The following is an 8,048-nucleotide window of genomic DNA, read 5'->3' as shown; positions in this document are numbered from 1 at the left end:
GAGGATCGAAACGACGCTAGGCATAACCTGATTTCTAAGCATCGCAGAAGGCTGGCACATATGTTTGGCGCTTCGCAATCACATCACGGTGACGTCAACATTTAGAAAGACAAGAAAATGTTTATATGAGAACAAACGGTGGCAACCCTCTTAGACCAACAATGAAATCACATACGTAAATCAAATTACCTACACGTTGGTAACGCAAGAGATTGCGGTAATCCGTTACAGGAATGTAACATTGCAATTGGGGAAGCCAACATCTGAGTCACTGATACGACATTGATTTTTCTACGATTTGGTGCGACTCCATTAAGCATTCTACATTCTTTTAATTTTCCTTGTGTTTCAAGTAAGTCACATGCTAGCCTCGCAATCTATATTTAGAAAAGTTATTTCCTTTACCACAACAATCTACTTTTTTATTTGTGTAATTTTCAGCGCATATATAAACCACGAGACTTTCGGGCACACGTGTAGCCAAATCTCTGTGATGTTTGGGTAGTCAACGTGCGTAACTATTTTATACTACCGACAATTATTTTTGTGTCCAATGTACTTAAAACAATGGTATTATAAGTGTTAGATGACACCTGAGGATAACTTCTGTCAAATATAGACAAAATTCTTGGTAAAATGACTATACAAAATAGCTTCAAGACCTAAAAATCTGTAAAGTCGGCCTAACCGTGAGGGATAACCTTCAGGCGAATACGTGCTGCCTAAAGAGTTGCTGTGCACGTATACATAAGCGTCAGCTTCGTTTCTAGAATGTTCAGTACGACACTCTAAGCAATCTCCAGCAGTCGACAAAGCTAAGCGGCACCAGCGACAATAAAATTTATCGATAGTCTCGACATCACGTTCGTTTCTTTCGTAATGACAACGCGACAACTGTCACTGGCTTCAGTCGTTGTTGGCCTCTTTGGTAGCTACTGAGCAATAAAGCATTTATTAACGTTCTTCACTTGTACCAGCACATGTAGATCTGACGTCTAGCGTCCCAGAATGCCTTTTTCTTTCACACATCTTGGTATTTTGGCTGTACGCTGTGGTAATAACGCGAGACAGGGCCACTTCAACTGACAGTGTCGCCAACGTTTCTTCAAGATGTGCAATCCGTAAGAGAAACACTCTGGAGTATCAGTCTCTTCAATAGACCACTCGAACTTACTCTTTTTTTTTTTTTTCGCGCGCTTGCTAACCTTCTCCGCTATGCTTTACTATCTTAAGCCCCCTTACCCTTGCGCCAGCCCTATTCAAAGGGCTCATATGCTCCATAACTCCCATATTCAATAATCCTATATGAAATCTATAAGATCCCATATAAATACACATTTCTCCCATGTCATATGGTGTTATTGGATATAGGAGTTATGAGTAGTAGGGATTTTTTTTTTTCAGCAGGGAGAGTAGGGCAGAAAACCAGAAGATTCTCTTCCACTTAACCTTGCCGCCTTTCCCATCACATTTCTTTCTCTCTTGCAATCCGCAAGCACGCAGCGACCTCATTGTTTCTTTTTTTAATCCCTTCACATAGTAATTGTCAATGGGGAATGTGAGAAATACTGTAAGTAAGCTAGTCCACGCTGTTTTCTTGCCCTGCACAAGATGGCCGACCTCCCATTCCCGGCACCACTGAGCCGAAGGTAGGCTAGTAAGCAGCAAGGACGTAGTAAGTAAGATAAAAGAGGGGGGGGGGGGGGGGGGGGCAAGGATAGCGGCCCCATCTCGCACGCTCCTGCTTTATTTCCGCTTCTCGGATGACGTCCGCCATTTTATGTGAGGCAAACTTGGTGTGTGGGGAAGCGCACCTGTCAAATTCGCGCATCTTTATTCTCAGTACTATGGCGATGAAGAAGCACACGGCCGTTGAAGACAAAGTTAGACGTTCACTGAAACTCAAGATAAAACGACCAAAATACACAGTAATATCCTGCCGTAAGACAAGAGAGAGAAATAGATGCAACTGAGAGAAAGGCAGGGAGGTTAACCAAAGTTAAAACCTCCGGTTTGCTACCCTGCAGTAGGGGAAGGGAAAGGGGAAGTAAAGACGGAAAGAAGAGCGTGACAAAAATAGAAGCGTGAGAAAAAAATATGAGAAAGGACGGAATGGGGTCATTATAGTCTTTCTAATAGGCCACTGTCATGTAAAAATGTCAACAAAGCCTTGACCGACTTTCGCTGCGACGATAGTTCATGTCGGCATTCCAAAACTGACTGTTCTGATAGTGGCCTGTCGTAAGGCGTGCCAACGCGGTTGCTAGTGACAGCCGCTGCGCGCTGTATTGAGGACAGTGGCAAAGCACGTGTTCGATAGCCTCCTCGCCGCCGCAGTGACTGCAAGCCGCGCTGTCGTCCATACCAACTCGGAAGGTGAAAGATCTTGTGTAGGCGACACCAAGCCACAGTCGTCAAAGTACTGCTGTTTCGAGTCGAGAGAGTCCAGGTGGGGGTCGAAGTCGAAGGGATGGGTCCAGTTGGTGTAGACGTGTATGCTTCAAGCTTGGTGGGTTCTATGAAATTTTGATGGCTTCATTTGCAAGCACACGAATTTTCATTGCAGCGTCTGTTCTTGAGAATGGAATGGAGTCTTGCAAGCCCTCCTCATGTGCAGATCGTGCTGCTGCGTCGGCATGTTCATCGCCCATTATGCCACAGTGGCTTGGAATACACTGTAACGTGATGTCGTGTCCTTGCTCGACGAGGTGGTGAAGCAGCATTCTGATTTCTAGAACTAGTTGTTCGTGGGGTCCTCGACGTAAGGCAGAAACCAAACAATGACGAGCAGCCTTGGAGTCACTGAACAGGCTCCATTTCTTCGGTAGTTCTTCAGAAATTACACGAAGTGCACAACGAATAGCAGCAAGCTCCGCGGCACACGATCTAGTCTGGTGAGATAGTCGAATCTTTATGGTGGAGGGTTTTGCAGGAAAGATCACTGATCCTGCAGACCGATTCACCGTGGTTGAAGCGTCAGTATATAGATGATGATGTTCGTTGTACGTCTCGTACAGCAAGAGGAGTGAAAGCTGCTTGCGTGCTGGAGACGAGAGTTGGGCTTTTGTTCGTATTCCTGGTACCATTAGTCGAACCTTTGCTTGAGCCAAGCACCATGGTGGAAACGGAACTTTCGCTGGAGCTGTATAACCTGACGGAAGGTATGCACGAGAGGGCAGGACAAAAGGAAGCATGTGGTCGATCCTCTGGCAGTGAGGCTAAATGATGGGCAGGGCCTCGAGCGAGGTGGGTTACGTGTGATCTGAGCTCTTCCATCACTATATGGGTCCTGGCTGGGAAATCGTGTGCAATGGCAATTGTTTCAGCCGTTAACGAGCACCGCAGCAATCCAAGACACACTCTAAGTGCCTGGGCCTGGACGCTTTCGAGTGTACGGATATTACTTCTGCAGGTGTTGGTCAGCACAGGCAAGCTGTATCGCAAATACCCAAGAAAGAGCGTCATGTACAGTTGCACCATTGCATATACTGAAGTGCCCTAGACTTTTCCTCCAAGAAACTTAAACACATTAGAAATATCCGTCAGGCGCTTCTTTGGGTAGGCCAAATGAGGACTCCAGCAGAGGTCACGATCAATGATTACGCCTAAGAAACGGTGCGTCCTTACATAAGGTATGCTTTGACCGTCGATAGAGACATCGTATGACCTCATTGGCTTTCGGCTAAACGCGACCAATGCGCATTTTGCTGGCGAGATCTTGAGGCCTTGTTCATTTAAGTAAGCCAATGTTGACGTGGCTGCTTTTTGAAGCCTGGCGCGTACTTGCGGCCGTGCCACACCAGATGCCCAGACGCAGATGTCGTCGGCATACATTTATATTTTAACTGTGTTCGGAAGACGTTCCACGAGACCAATGAGTACAAGGTTGAAAAGCGTGGGACTCAAAGACACCACCTTGCGGAACTCAATGGTGCGTATAATATAGCGAGGTTGGGCCAGCTTCAGTGTTAAAAAATAGAGTCCGCCTATGCAAATAACTGCGTGTCCAACGATATAATGGACCGCTTAGGCCCACCGATTCCAATGCTTCAAGTATGGCGTCATGAAGAACGTTGTCGTAGGCTGCCTTTATATCTCAGAACATTGCGACAGATAACCTCTTACACGTCTTTCGGTGTTAAACATAGCTTAACAGATCCATAACGTTGTCGATAGAACGTCGGTGACCTCGAAAACCAGCCATGGCGTCTAGTGTTAGGAATGGTCAGCCGAGGTGGCAACATACAAGTTTTCTCAGCCAGCTGCAGATGCGAGCGTTGCGAGCCTACCACAATATGCTGCGGTGACTCATTTCGTAGGGACCTCGAGGTGCCGCTTCAACACCCCCTCGGCACCGTTGTGACTAAACGCGATCAGCGGACCAACTATTGTTACTGAACCCTACACTGCCGACCTGGTCTGCTGTGAGCAAGGGAGTTCCCGAAGGAATGTATCTGGCGGCAACGTCGCACGCGCCTTTCAAGACGCAAGACAATGGACAACCGGGGGCCACGCGGCGGGGGTCAGCTTGGGGAATAAGAGGGGCCTCCTTTCGTCAAGAAGTAAGCCCCGAGTTCTGCGAAGCCCGTCTGGCCTCGGTGGGGTCAGTGAAAGCGGTGCGTACGTGTGTGTGTAAAGGTCAAGATATAGTCCGGCGTTCTCGGCGCGCCAGGCCGCGGCAGATGAAGTCGGATACGCTGCGCTGGCGACGCCAGGCGTGCAAGAAATTTGCTTCCTCTACAGTTCGGCGTGCGCGCGCAGCTCGAGGCTGGCGCCATCTGTGCGTCCGGGAGGGCAACTTCATGGCCGCGGCGAATAGCTGTTTCCATGGCGCATGCGCGTCTTGCATATACCAGCGCCGTTCGGGTAGCGCGCGCGATTTTTCTCTTTCCGCGCGCTGTTTGTGCGCCTAAAACGAAAGCTTTTGCGGCATGGCGTTAACTTGTCCTGACAGCCAGTAAAAAAATTATAGGGTTTTCCGTGCGAAAACCACTACTGATTATGAGGAACGCCGTAGTGGAGGACTCCGGAAATTTCGGCCACCTGGGGTTCTTTAACGTGCACCTAAATCTACGCACACGGGTGTTTTTCGCATTTCGCCCCCATCGAAATGCGGCCGCCATGCCTGACAGCCAGAACATCGCACTCATATTGCTAGTACGTCGGCTACGTCAAAAACGGAAGCGGACCATGTACATACGAGAGCTATTCGACAAGCGCCCTCAACTCGGCGACTACCACCAGCTAGTACAGGAGCTGCGAAATGCAGCTTACCTGTGGCGAGACCACACTGCTTTCGTATAGCTTCCCACGCGTTGTTCTTCCGCTCTGTGTCGCGCTATTCCATACGTTTCACATCGTATACACATGGATGGTTGCGAATCGCTTCAAGCAGGCGTCCTCACTCGCGCTGTCATCACACACGGATGTCAGTACGCGCACCGCAGGCCGCCATTCAGCCTCTGCTCGCGGCCGCTACGGCGCGCAGTGCATTCTGGTCTAGCGGCAGCCGCGTGAAATAGAACACGCTCTATGTCCGCGCCGGCGGCGTTGAGTTCGCCAAGCGCACCTGGGCACGCCGGCTACGCCGTGACGCCGGACTGTAGACTGCGCGCTTTTCACCGACGTCGCTTAGCCGCGCCGCGCGTGGCCGCGCGCGCGCGTTACGCCGGAGTATATCTGGCCCTTAAGCCCTCCCGCTCAAAGGCGGCTCGGCTGCGATGACTCGAACGTTTCCCTCATCTAGGGACCTAGGGAGCAAGGAGTGTTTATAAGCAGCTGTTTGTCGGCTGCCAGGGTGTGCTCGACATCGTGCTCTGTGATCGTATTCTTGAGCTGTGTGCTCGTGCTCGAGAAGCAATGTGTTTGGAGCCTCGTGCTCGCATGTTGTATGCTTCGTCTTGCGGGCTCCATTTGGGAGCCACGCTAGAATGTCGAATGTCTCTCTTGTTTAAAATGCACATACTGTAAATAAATCCTGTACGCCTAGTTCCTCCCAGAGAGAGAGAGAGAGAGACAGAGAATTAAAGGCAAAGGAAAGACAGGGAGGTTAACCAGAGATTGTCTCCGGTTGGCTACACTGTACTGGGGGAGGGGCAAGGGGATGCAATAGGTGAGAAAGAAAGAAGGATAAAAAAGGGAAAAAAAGGAAGTTCCTCTCTACGACCTACAACTCCTTCAACTGGTGGCAGCCGCGAGAACGACCGACAATTCTAATACCGGGTAGATTTCGTAATGTTCAAGGCACCACTCAAGTCTGGCGAGGATCATTCGCTCCATTACCTTCCCAAGGCAACTTGCCAGCGCAATCGGTCGGTATGAAGTAATCTCTAAGGGAGACTTGCCAGGCTTAAGAAGCGGTACCAAGCGGCTGATCTTCCAATCTTGAGGAACTTTGCCCTCCTGCCAGGACATGTTATAGATATTAAGGAGCGCACTTCGCGCCCGTTTACCAAGGTGACATAGCATACGGTAAGATATGTCATCCGGACCAGGCGACAGCAACCGATTACATAGGGCGAGCGCCGCGTCAAGCCCTTGCGTCGTGAAAGGCAGATCCATGCGTGAATCTCGTGAATACGGTTCAATGTAAGCGAACCTGTGCGAGTTGGTTGGCCCGCAATCATAGCACAGAAGTCTTCCGCCACATCAATGCCTTTTCGGCGCTGGAATAGTGCTAGGGCCTTAAACGGGAAACGCTGTTCCGGAACAGAACGTAGACCTCGCACAGTTCTCCATATTTGAGATAGCGGTTTGCGGGGATCTAGCGACGCACAAAATTTCGACCACCGCTGAGCCTCTAGTTTATCCATGCGGCCGTGTATCTTCTTTTGCATTCGCCGGGCTGTTCTTAGATCCTCAATTTACTTAGTGCGTCGCTATCTTCTTTCAGCACGACGGCGAATCGCACGAAGCCGCTCCAATTCCAGGTCGAATTCAGAATACCTTGGAGACAATACCTTGGAGCCGTAAGACAAAACAAACAAAACAGTAAATAAGCCCGGTCTTAGCAAGATTTTTTTTTTAATATTGCACTAACAGGAATCGACGGGTGCGTCGATATTTTGCAGGACTCCACTAAATATACAAGGCGAAGTATTAAACCCTATACTGGCCTAAAGCATGCACGCTTTTCAACGTTATCCCCGGGATCGTCGCATGATGTGCAAGAGAAAGGCGCAAGTCAGCTGGATTCATTGGCTTCAAGCATACGCATAAAATTTTTGTGGGTCACGTTCGATGAGCTATTTTCTGCGATATTTTCACGCTCACGCGACGCAAACCGGAACGCGATACGTCACTGCCGCGGCTGGCACTTCATCCACGTCACGGAGCTCCGCCTCCTCATGCGGTCAATACAATCGACGCGTACACAGCACACACAAACACACACAACAAAAAAAAGCGTGATGGAGCAGGTGCTTCCCCTGGGGTTTGTTTTTCCCCGTCCATTTACTCAGTCGATCGCAGTGCAATTTATAGCGCCACTCCTGAATGAACACGGCCCTCTGTTCGCGACAAAAGCTATTTGCGCCCTACTACAAGTATTGAAGCACACCTGTCTTAGTTACCGTTTGCGGTTCTGCCATGCTTCTCTTCTAGTTTGCTCGACTGACCCGCTCCGTCTTTCTGTTCCTCGTTCCCCTTTCCTTCGGTGTAAGGTAAAAAAACGGAAACCCGTCTGTTTGACATCTCTGCGTATGGTATCTTTACTTGCTCACTGCTTGTGCCTTTCTTTTCAACAGCGTAGCGTTTTTCATGCAAGTTCTTTATTTTTTTTTTAGGCGAGGCTATTTCAACTTGAACGCTTATCACGTTCGATAGCGTGGAAATTTTTATGGCGTAGAAGGCGACGTCCAACCATACAGAGCATTAACTACTTTAAATTGCTAATCGTACAAAGTTCTCTGAAACTATTATCCTCGCGCGCAGAGAAAGGCAAGGAAAAGAATACTCGTACACGAAAGAACAATCATACCTAAACCAGTTCACGCGTATATCCCTCAAGGATGTCCACACATTCCCCGAAATAAAGGGCGAAGAAAATG

The 8,048-nt window shown here is 49.0% G+C and overlaps 1 protein-coding gene across 7 annotated transcripts in view; it reads right to left on the bottom strand.

Annotated features, from left to right (window-relative positions):
* The window catches only part of Epac (Exchange protein directly activated by cAMP), a 794,549-nt gene that overhangs the window by 66,034 nt on the left and 720,467 nt on the right, over window positions 1-8,048 (bottom strand). The window lies entirely within an intron of this gene.

This window comes from Dermacentor andersoni, chromosome 2 (genome assembly GCF_023375885.2).
Source record: "Dermacentor andersoni chromosome 2, qqDerAnde1_hic_scaffold, whole genome shotgun sequence".
Classification (NCBI taxonomy): Eukaryota; Metazoa; Arthropoda; class Arachnida; order Ixodida; family Ixodidae; genus Dermacentor; species Dermacentor andersoni.
Note: the sequence above shows the minus strand (reverse complement) of the source record. Positions and strands in the feature narration are given on the sequence as shown.